The 11,945-nt window shown below is 40.5% G+C and overlaps 1 pseudogene; it reads left to right on the top strand.

Annotated features, from left to right (window-relative positions):
• Positions 1-4,225: 4,225 nt before the first annotated feature.
• On the top strand, positions 4,226-5,220 carry LOC119620881 (small ribosomal subunit protein uS2-like; annotated as a pseudogene).
• Positions 5,221-11,945: the final 6,725 nt, after the last annotated feature.

Below are 11,945 nucleotides of genomic sequence, written 5' to 3'. Positions count from 1 at the left end.
CATTATCCTCAGCAAACGAACACAAGAACAGGAAACCAAATACCGCATGTTCTCACTTATATGTGGGAGCTGAAAAATAAGAACACATGGACACAGGGAGGGGAACAACACACCCTGGGGCCTATCAGGGGAGGGAGGGGGACAAGGTAGGAGGTACAGTATCTGGATAAATAGCTACTGCATATGGGGCTTAATACCTAGGTGGTGATGGGTTGACCTGTGCAGCAAACCACTATGGCACATGTTTACCTATGTAACAAACCTGCACATCCTGGACATGTATGCTAGAACTTAAAATAAGATAAACATTTAAAAAAATCTATTAGTATGGAGTATAGAAAGGCCTTTGATGGTTTGAGATATACAGCAATTCTTGGTTCCTCAACCTTCCATGAGCAGAAGTAGGTGTTGAAGCTATGCAGCCTGGAGGAGAAGATGATTCCTCACAAATTTCAGATGAGGACAAAGAAGATAATAAGTAAGGGAAGACCCTCTTGGAGGACAGAATTAGGGTTAATCCAGGAACATCCCTCTCCCAGGATAGGAATCTTCAAAATGTGTTCGGCGGGATTTCAGAACTCCAGATCTGTGACTGCTTTGTGCCTCCCTTTCTTTTCTTAATAGGAGCATTTATTAAGGGGGTGGTTAGGGTGGTACCCATTCCACCACTGTACGTTGGATGGGACAGAGAATTCATCTTTTTAAAGTTCATAAGTCTCTGAAGCCACATCTAGATTTGATAGAGAATAATGTGTATTACCCAGAGATCCTGGACATTAAGCTAAATGCACTGAATTAAGGATTAGTTCACATAGGGGGAGAGGAGGTGTAACTAACATCTATGTGTAGGATAAAGGGGCAGAGGGGTACTCAGAAATGTTGGATTAAACTAATTTGGCCTGAAGCTGCCTCCATACTTCTGGTCCCTACAGAACAAACTACAACCTAACTTACTACATGAACTAACTGAAAGCCTAACTTAGGAGTGTACTCCTGTAACAGATAGCTGAATCTCAACCAATCATAGCAGCTGAGCTTCAGTCAGTCACAGGTGGCCAACTGAGCAGACTATGTTCAAATAAGGCAAATGCAGAGTGTGGCCAATTAAACTGTTTCTGTATCTCACTTCCATTTTCTGTTCCTAAATTTTCTGTTCCTAAATGCTGCCTGCCCACATTGCAAGGCAGAATTCTCTTCACCTCTTTTGGTTCAGAGGGTTGCCTGATTTGCCAATAGTTCTTGATTAAACTTTGTTAAATGTATGTAAAGTTCTTCTTTTAACAGTTACCATAAAGCAGATTGAGGCAGAGCTGCTGGTGCCCTATGCCTATGCTCCTGCGGATTTTCCAGCCTTTCTAGTAGTTAGGTTGAGGTCATGTGACTGGGTCGTGACTATTGGATGTAAGTAGAATCCCTCCCTGTAATTTTCCAGCTTCCTCTTCCTCTATCATGGTGACCTTGGAGGGCTCAAGTTCCTGATGGTGTGTTGACAAGACAAAAGAGACTACCTCACACATACTGGGCTTTGTGTAAGCTAGAAAGAAATGTATATTCAATTAAGCCACTGAGATTTTAAGGTTTATTGGTAACTATATCACAGCTTAGCCTATTCTGAATAATATCCTCTCCTATTCTATCAGAGAATATTAATAATATGGAGAACTTGGAGATACTTTTTAAGGCTAGGAAAATGGGTGGTTTTGAAGCATACTTGTTCCTATTTAAGGTTGAAACTATACTGACAGTTGACTGTAAGCAAATTTGGAATGAGGGTAGGCAGAGTTCATTTTTTAATTTCATAGTAGAAATTATATACAAAGTAAAATAAGATTTTAGGATTTTGTGAGATGATAGTTTACATAAACTGAAAATTAAATCCAAACAATTTTTGGAAAAAAGGCTATTTTGAAAACAAATGTACTCTGCCATTACCGTAAGTATTGGTTCAGCCACTCTGTTAGATTTATCTTGCCTCCTCAGCATAAGGTTTGTTTTCACACTTACAGTCTTTTCTCTTCTGATGCACAAATCCATGAATTTGCCTGAGAAAAATTTTTAGCAGTGTTCTTTCATCTCTGGGTCAGGGAAGAGATTTGTTCAAGAATTACAGCATCATGTTTAGCAAAAAATGAACAATGTGGGGCTCTTTAAACTGTAAACATCTTCAAAATCTTTGACAATGCTGTAGACTGACACTACTCCCTGAAATTCTGGATATTTTATTATCAAATGATATAAAGTAACTATACCATGGCAGAATCCAACACCAACCATCTGGGTATAACAGTCCTGTTTCAGATATTATATTAGATTTTATAATCAATCTTTTTGGCATCTCTTGATTGAAAACTAAAAGAAAGACTAGTCATTATAGGATGCTACAGTTCTGGTCCCAGAGAAAAGTCTGAATCAATGACTGTGTATACATTGCTGAATTTCATATTGCCCATATAGTTGGAATTTGGTATTTGTTACCTTAATAAAGCTTGAATGACAACCACAGCTGTGTCCATATTAACCAGTTTTCTGATATAAGACTTGAGATGTTCAATTTGGACTCTGTGTCCCATTACTCTATACTATTATCTTATGGTCAACATTATATGGACAACGGAAAACTCTGTTAGTCATTGAAATAATTAATGATTTTCTGGTTATGAAATTGAAGTACAGATCAGAAATTACTTGCTCGAGCGCTTGGTCTGACATTTCTTTCTAATCACCAGTGTATTGATCTGTTTAGTGTTGCTAAAAAGGAAAACCTGAGGCGGGGTATGGTGGCTCATGTCTGTAATCCCAGCACTTTGGGAGGCTGAGGCAGGCAGGTCACCTGAGGTCAAGGGTTCAAGACCAGCCTGGCCAACATGGTGAAACCTTGTCTCTACTAAAATTTTTTTAAAAAAATTAACTGGACATGGTGGCACTGTAGTCCAGCCACTCGGGGAGGCTGAGGCAGGAGAATCACTTGATCCCAGGAGGCAGAGGTTGCAGTGAGCCAAGATTGTGCCACTGCACTCCAGCCTGGGCAACAGAGGGAGATTCTATTTAAAAAAAGAAAAGAAAGGAAAAAAAGAAAAAAGAAAGAAAATCCTGAGGCTGAGTAATTGATTTTTTTTAAAAAAGGGGTATATTTGGCTCACAATTCTGATGTCTCGAAAAGTTCAAAGATATTGAGCATCTGCATTTGGTGACAACCACAGACTCATAGCAGAAGATGAAGGGGAGCCTGTGTGTGCAGAGATCACACAGTGAGAGTGGATGCAAGGGAGCACAAGAGCCAGAGGGGCAGGCTCTTTTTAACAACAAGCTCTTTCAGGAACTGGCAGAGTGAGAACTCACTCACTACCCGGGGAGGGTATAATCTATTTCCGAGGGATTCACCTCCATGAGCCAAACACCTCCCATGGGGCACCACCTCTAACACTGGGGATCAAACTCCAACATGAGGTTTCAGGGAACAAATATCCAAACTATAGCAATCAGAAAGAGCATAAAACTCAGTGTTGTTTTGTTTTCCTTCCCACTTTCCTGTCAGTATTATCACCTCTATATGGCTGCTCCTTCTTCCAGAAATCTACTTCATTATTGCCAATTTCTGTCAGGCATGGAATTTTACCCTCCACCCACATAAAGCCCTCCTTTCTGACAGTGAAGCTGCTATTTTTCATGGCCCCATCCTGGAAAACCCATTGTATTAGTCTGTTCTGATGCTGCTTCTAAAGACATAGCTGAGACTGGGTAATGAATAAAGAAAAAGAGGTTTAATGGACTCACAGTTCCACATGGCTGGGGAGGCCTCACAATCATTGTAGAAGGCAAAGGAGGAGCAAAGGCATGCCTTACATGGCAGCAGGCAAGAGAGCATGTGCCAGGGAACTGCCCTTTATAAAACCATCAGATCTTGTGAGACTTACTATCACAAGAACAGCACAGGAAATCCCACTCCCGTGATTCAGTTTCCTCCCACTGGGTCCCTCCTGTGACACATGGGGATTATGAGAGTAACAATTCAAGATAAGATTTGGGTGGGGACACAGCCAAACCATGTCACCCATCATCGGGCCCTTTGCCCTTGCTTGTACCTCTGCATGGGGTAATTTCCCTCTGGATAACCCATAACTTGCTTCCTCCCTCTTAGGTTTTTGCTCAATGTCACTTTCTCAGTGAGGCCTTCTCTGACCACCCTATTTAAAATTTCAGTTCTCTTTACACGCTACCTACGGAGGATTCCATACGGCGTTGTTCTGGATTCCCGTCGTAACTTAAAGAGAAACTTTCACAATGTCCGGAGCCCTTGATGTCCTGCAAATGAAGGAGGAGGATGTCCTTAAGTTCCTTGCAGCAGGAACCCACTTAGGTGGCACCAATCTTGACTTCCAGATGGAGCAGTACATCTATAAAAGGAAAAGTGATGGCATCTACATCATAAATCTGAAGAGGACCTGGGAGAAGCTTCTGCTGGCGGCTCGTGCCATTGTTGCCATTGAAAACCCTGCTGATGTCAGTGTTATATCCTCCAGGAATACTGGCCAGAGGGCCGTGCTGAAGTTTGCTGCTGCCACTGGAGCCACTCCAATTGCTGGCCGCTTCACTCCTGGAACCTTCACTAACCAGATCCAGGCAGCCTTCCGGGAACCACGGCTTCTTGTGGTTACTGACCCCAGGGCTGACCACCAGCCTGTCACAGAGGCATCTTATGTTAACCTACCTACCATTGCTCTGTAACACAGATTCTCCTCTGTGCTATGTGGACATTGCCATCCCATGCAACAACAAGGGAGCTCACTCAGTGGGTTTGATGTGGTGGATGCTGGCTCGGGAAGTTCTGCGCATGCGTGGCACCATTTCCCGTGAACACCCGTGGGAGGTCATGCCTGATCTCTACTTCTACAGAGATCCTGAAGAGATTGAAAAAGAAGAGCAGGCTGCTGCTGAAAAGGCAGTGACCAAGGAGGAATTTCAGGGTGAATGGACTGCTCCAGCTCCTGAGTTCACTGCTACTCAGCCTGAGGTTGTAGACTGATCTGAAGGTGTGCAGGTGCCCTCTGTGCCTATTCAGCAGTTCCCTACTGAAGACTGGAGTGCTCAGCCTGCCACGGAAGACTGGTCTGCAGCTCCCACTGCTCAGGCCACTGAATGGGTAGGAGCAACCACTGAATGGTCTTAAGCTGTTCTTGCATGGGCTCTTAAGCAACATGGAAAAATGGTTGATAGAAAATAAACATCAGTTTCTAAAAAAAAAAAAAAAAAAAAAATTTCAGTTCCTAACTCCACCCATAGAATTCCATATCATCTTTGTCTAATGCATCTGAATTACTGTGTATTTTATTTATTTATTTATTTATTTATTTTCTCTTTCCTCTCCCACTTAGATGCAAGCCCCATGGAGACAGGGTTTTTGTCTGGTTATTCACTGTGCTATCTCTAGCACTTAGAATAGTGCCCGGCTTATAGAATACACTTTGTGAAATCAGTAACTAACTTGAGCTGAGCTTGTGATTCTGCAGTCACACTGGGGTCTCTGAAGGGTCAACACATTTTAGGGATATACTAGGAGGAGTGCTCGGGGCCCAGGAACACAAAGTAAATGCTGGGTCAAGCCATTTGGGGCCAGATATGAAAGAAAAAGGCAGTAGCATTGGTCTTGCCTTTAACATGTTGATATCTTATTCACCATGGTGGGTTTTTTTGCATAATTTTTATTTTTCAAAATATTATAAGATACCATTTACGTGATTACTGAGTCCTTTGTGCTGCCTTAAATTTTGTGCCTGAGGCAAGTGCCTCACTGGCCTCCCCTAGTCTTGACCCTGAAAGAGGAGCAAAGGGCCCTAGAATTGGTCACTAAATATGTGCTGAGATGGCCTAGAAGACCTGCTGCATCTCTTTCCAAGATGTTCCCGAAATGCTTCTGATTATACAATGTGTGAAAAAGGCTGATGCTTTAAGTATAATCTTTTAAGGGGAAATCTGAGCAGAATGCCAAAAGAGGGGATTTCCAAGCGACAATATAAAGTTTTGACAGACTATTAGTAGAGATGATGTTTGTTGGTGATGATGATGACGTGTTGACAATGATGGCATTTAAAATGCCAATGTATCTTATGAAGGAATTCAGATATTAAGTCAAAGCCTAACGCAAAAATGACATGTTATTAGTTTTTTCCCTTGATATCTTAGAGAGTCATGCTGGAGACCAAACCACAATTCTGCATAAGCCTAACTTTAGTTGTTCTTCCATTATTAAAGCAGATTGGTGTTTCTTCATGTGTGCACCAGATGAAGTCTCTGGCTTCCATTTAAAGGACTTGATGTATAACAAACATACACTTTATAAAGACCTTCTCGGGGGCATAGAGGTGCTCATGGTATGAGAGGCATGCAGAGGCTGACACTGACTGAGAGACCCACAAACTCACAGATCCCTTCTCATGCTTACTCCAAGTCACACACACAAATCAATAGATATTTATTTCTCTTTTTTCTTGTTCTGTTGAGGACATATGTCAGGCTGAATTAGCCCAGGTTGAATGTGTTAAGGTAGGACTCTACTATCTTGAGTACTTGCTATGTGCAGATATTGTGCTATTTGCTTGAATGCATTACTATTTAGTTTTCACAACTGTATGACATAGCCACCCTTATTATGCTCCTTTAACAGATAAGAACACTGAGGATTGGAAAAGTCCGTTGTCCTCAAGGTCACATAACTAATCTTGAATGGGGAATTCAAACAGATATTCAAAGACCTTTCGCTTCACCACTCTACAGCCCTGTCAACTTTTGCCTTCAGGTCTCTCCAGTCTAAAAGATCAGAAAAACTTGACCTTAGCCTCATTTGCTGTCATGCCATGCACTATCGGGCCTTACCTGCCTTTTCTCCATATATTATATAGAAAAAAAACGCCTGGCCTGGAGTATAGCTCACTAAAATTTTTCTCTTTGTTCTGTCACTGGCTTCATTTGTAATTTTAGGCAGGTTCCCCAGTTTCTTAAGGACTGTTAAGTCTATTGTAAAATAAAAGTTTTATATTAGATTATCTTTCATATAATCTTTTTAGCTCAAGTTTTCCATTATTCCATTTCATGTTTTAATGCATCTGTAGTTGCCACAAAACTCTTAATTGGAAAAGTCATATGGCAACATTTCATTGAACAGTTGCCACCACTTTTAAACCATTGCTCTAAAGCCAAGGTAAGATTTAAAAGTAAGGTAGGGAACAATTACAGAAGAAAGAGAATTTTAGTGAAGGGGATGCATTCAGCCTCAAAGACACTCTTTGTGAGTATGTGTGCTCCAAAAGCCAAGAATATCTATGCCATTCCTTTGATACAAGGGCAGAAGATATTTTGAGAGGCCTTTTACAAATATATTGCTCTGCGGGACTCCCAGTGCTCCAATGTTAACACGGTTTTGGGTAAGAACAGTTAAGAAGAAACCAGACATTGTATGTGTAGAGAAGTAACATTACTGAACTCTTTACCCTTGAGAAAGAAAGATTGAAGCTTAGGGGCTGAGTGTTCATTTACTCAGACAGAGTAACTGAAAGATTTTTGAAATTCACACCAAAGCACCAGTGCCAGTGCAGGATCTTCAAGGAAGGGAGTTGGGTTGAAGATACAGAACGGCACAGTGATCTTGATTATGGCCTGATAATACCACTTAACCCAAGACCTTCATCAAAGCCTTGGCAAGGGATGATGCATAGCAAACAGTAGAATCGCACTTTACAATATCTATTGTTGTGCTCTCTGTTCACACTTAACTGTAATTTTGTCGTGTGTGATTCACTTTAGAGAATGAATTTAGCTTTTCTGAAGTAAATTTTAAATTTCCTTCTAAAGTCCCTCCTTGCTTCTCCTCTTTAGCTCTCCCTCCATCTCACCCCTTCCCCCACTTTCTCTCTTAACATATATTTATTGGCTACCTAGTTGGTATTCAGATGCTGTGTATACAATGGTGAACAAAAAACAGACATTGTTCCTGCTTCATAGAGTTTTGGGGATTTGGGGCCAATGCATAACCTCTTCCAGTCATATTAAGGAGGGCTAGATAAACCAGGGGAAAATAACTGACATTTCATTCACTATTATGAGTCCCCAGACTGGTAAGAAATCCTTGTACAGAAACTTCCCTGTCGAGCAATATAGCCCTGAATAGTTCTTCTATATGTGACATCTACTTCATCTCCTAGAGAAGCAACAGGCAACATAGTTAATAATACAAGAAGTTTCAAGAGTTACTTTCACTCAGGTAGGGCATGACTCTAGAACAAATACTTTAAAGCAGGGGTCCCCACCCCCAGGAAGTGACCCGTGGCCTGTTAAAAACTAGACCGCACAGCAAGAGGTGAGCAGTGGGTGAGCAAGCGAAGCTTCCTCTGTATTTACAGCCACTCCCCATTCTTGCATTACCATCTGAGCTCCGTCTCCTCTCAGATCAGCAGCAGCATTAGATTCTCATAGGAGTGCAAACCTTATTGTGAACTGCACCTGCAAGGGATCTAGACTGTGGGCTCCTTATGAGAATCTAATGCCTGATGATCTGTCAATGTCTCCCATCACCCCTACCTACATGGGAACATCTAGTTGCAGGAAAACAAGCTCAGGGCTCCCACTGAGTCTACATTTGGTGAGTTGTATAATTATTTCATTATATATTACAATATAATAATAATAGAAATAAAGTGCTCAAATCATCCTAAAACCTTCCACACCTGCTGCCCATGAAAAAATTGTCTTCCACAAAACCGGTCCCTGATGTCAAAAAGGTTGGGGACCACTACTTTAGAGCTTCCTCAAAAGATTATTTTATGCCATTTAAGTTCATTTATTTCTGCATTTATTAAACACATACCTGGTGTTACCTACCAGAGCACGTGCTACAGATTAATAATGGAACACACACTACTATTCATTGTTGGATGTTCCAAAGTGATTGAGACACAGTTACTGAGAGTTATGAGACATAGTTCACATTGTTTGCAGTGTAGCTGGGAAGAAAACACAGAAATCATTACAATAGAAGGCAATACAGGGCAATGATGGAAGTATTGATGAGGTACTGAAGCAGGGCAGAGAAATGAGGGATTAATTCTATCCTGGCCAGGGAAGGCCTCCCAGAGTAGAATGTTTTTGGAGAGGGTTTAGAAAGCTGGACAGGAATTTTCTAGGCTAAGGGAGTAGGAAGCTAAGATGGAGGGAGGACTGGTAGAGTGGTAAGGGCATTGCAAGCAGAGGGAACAACATGTGCAAAAGGCATGAAGGTCTGCGGTAAAGGAGAGGACATTAGTAGTTTGTGTTTGGGGAGCATAAAGGGAGCTGGAAGATGAGGGTAAGGCTGTAGATAGGATGATGATCCTTATGTGTCTGTTTATTTATTTATTTGTTGATTCATTTATTTTAAAAAATAGAGACATGGTCTCACTGTGTTGCTTAGGCTGGTCTTGAACTCCTGGCCTCAAACAATCCTCCTGCCTTAACTTCTCAAAATGCTCAGATTACAGGTGTGAGCCACCATGCCTGGCCTATGTGTCTATTTAGAGTTTGGATTTTTATCTTCTACTCTGGGCAATGCAGGGGCCGTTGCTAAATCAGTTGAATACAGGAGAATGACAATGTTACATTTGCTTTTCCCAGTTTCCCTAGGACGGTGTCAGATAAGAACCTGTTCATAGGACCATGCAGATCACACCCAAAATTGTTCCTTTCCCACAATCATCAATCAGTGTGCTACGGTCCAGATACTTCAAGTCTCCCATACCTCAGAGGGAATCATTCTCTGAAAAGCTGTCCTCGGGAAGTGACTCAAACCTTATGGCCCAGGGCCTGACCTTTTGTCCCATTTCAAATTCCTCTCAGAGAACCCTTCAGGTCTTCATGAAAAGGACTTTGGTTCCTGAGAGAGGTTAACTTGTTCAGTTTCCTCTTGAGGGCCAATATATTATATGCATAATCCCTTAGGTATAATCTAGTTGGCTGAAAGTAGCAAAGTTAACTTAATTTAATAAAGAAAAATAAACATTTTAAAAAATATTATTTAAGAATGCAATGGTAGTTCAAAGAATCTAAGTGCAGTGATGTAATCAGACTTCAAGAAGAACTCTAAGTGGGAAATGGAACTTTCAGATGCACGGCCAGTACTCTCCCTTTACCTCATTTTAAAAGTCTCTTTCTTTATATCTTCTGTACTTTTTATTAAACCCATAAACAAGCTTTCTTTGCTCCCTATTTCTTATGGAATTATGTGGAAAACTTTAATTTCCAACTCTCTGTTTTAGATGCAGTCATATTGAAAAGCTGCCTAAGTGAGCATTCCAGATTCTCAAGAGAGGATTTGATTGGCCTGCCCTGGGTCAGGTTTTACTGCTGGTCCAATCAGCCATCTCTAAGAATAGGTGTCACACTCCCAAGATGGCTGACAGGGCCCCACACACCTGTGACTTTAAGGATCACATGTGGGGTGGAAGAAGATGGGGCTGTGGGGAGGAGGGGGAGGTGGTTCCTGAAGGATTGACCAGAAACAGAAAAGGAAAGTCCCAAAGTAAAGCATTGCAAGTTGAGAGCTGGGCAGATGCCCTGAAATATCCTATAAATACAAGCACAATCACAATGATTTAACTTTATAAAGAAACATGCACACATACATGCATTCCCCAATAAGTGAACAGCAGCTGAATGTTACCACTATTTAATAACTAGTTAAACAAAATGATAATTACTTGCACTTGTACAGTCAAGAAAAACATATTGTATTGCTTTAAGTAAAATTTTACCCTTGTGATAGCTTTTTTTATTTCCCTCAACTAAGGAGCTGAATTCTGTAACCCCTAAGTTTTCTTATAATGCTACAATTCTTTGATTAAAGGCATGAGGGATTGTCAGGCACAGTTAGTGAATTTCCACATATCTTGCAATTTTCAGCATGAAATTAACTGGGCTCAGTAGACCTAAGATGTTACTTAAACTAACACATAGCTGCTCATTCACTAGTTATCTTGGGTCCAGATATATTCGACTATTTGCCAAAATCAAATCTACCCTCACATGACAAAAAATTTCCTCCATTGATGATATTCAATCAAAACTACTGTATGTTTTAGTAGCAATTCTGATGATGGTGTTACAACAAAACCAAACCAAACCAAACAAAACAAACCAAAACCATGGTTGAAAACTAAAAGCTAAAATGCAAAAACTTAGCCTTCTAAGTTGTCTACTTTTAAGGTATAGGTATGTAAAACTCTGGGCTATATATACAAGCTCTGGCATGTTTCTTTCTTTTTTTTTTTTTAAAAAAAGCACTATTCCCTTATTAATACTACACTTCAAATATATAGGTCCTAACTTGATTTTTTTTTTAAAAAAAGGACTATTATGATGTTCAAATATTTGACAATATCACCCTTATACTCATAAACACACTTCCTGCTTTCTCAGCCTAAAAGAAGACAAGGGGTTAAGAAGATAAACACAAAGATCCTGAGGCATATATTAATTCCCATGAAAATGGAAAAGAAAGGGAATAGACAATGTGCATTAATGTCATTTCAGCCTCGTGCATAATTTAGGGCTCTCTGCAGACTGATTTGGTTTAGCTCACTGGTCCTTCACATGACTATATTCACATAGCCTTACATTATAAATCTACTTATTAATTTTTGCCGAAAGTATTCTGGAGACAATTTCCAGTCAGGGTTCTTCACATGGATGATAATGGTAGACATGTCATCTAAAATTCTTCTGATTTCTCTTAGTCTAACAAGTCATCTCTTCCCCTCACGTATTTAGAAGGCCCCAAGAACACAGGGCAAAGCAGTCTTTTTAAATGGACAAAACAAAATCTTCGTCCTATATTTATTTCCATTAGGAAGAAAAAATATGCAAATCTCATCGTGGAGTGCAGCTGAGGGATACATAAGCAATTGATGAAAAGACATTCATTT

Source organism: Chlorocebus sabaeus, chromosome 10, assembly GCF_047675955.1.
Source record: "Chlorocebus sabaeus isolate Y175 chromosome 10, mChlSab1.0.hap1, whole genome shotgun sequence".
NCBI lineage: Eukaryota > Metazoa > Chordata > Mammalia > Primates > Cercopithecidae > Chlorocebus > Chlorocebus sabaeus.
This window is presented reverse-complemented; position numbering and strand designations above follow the sequence as displayed.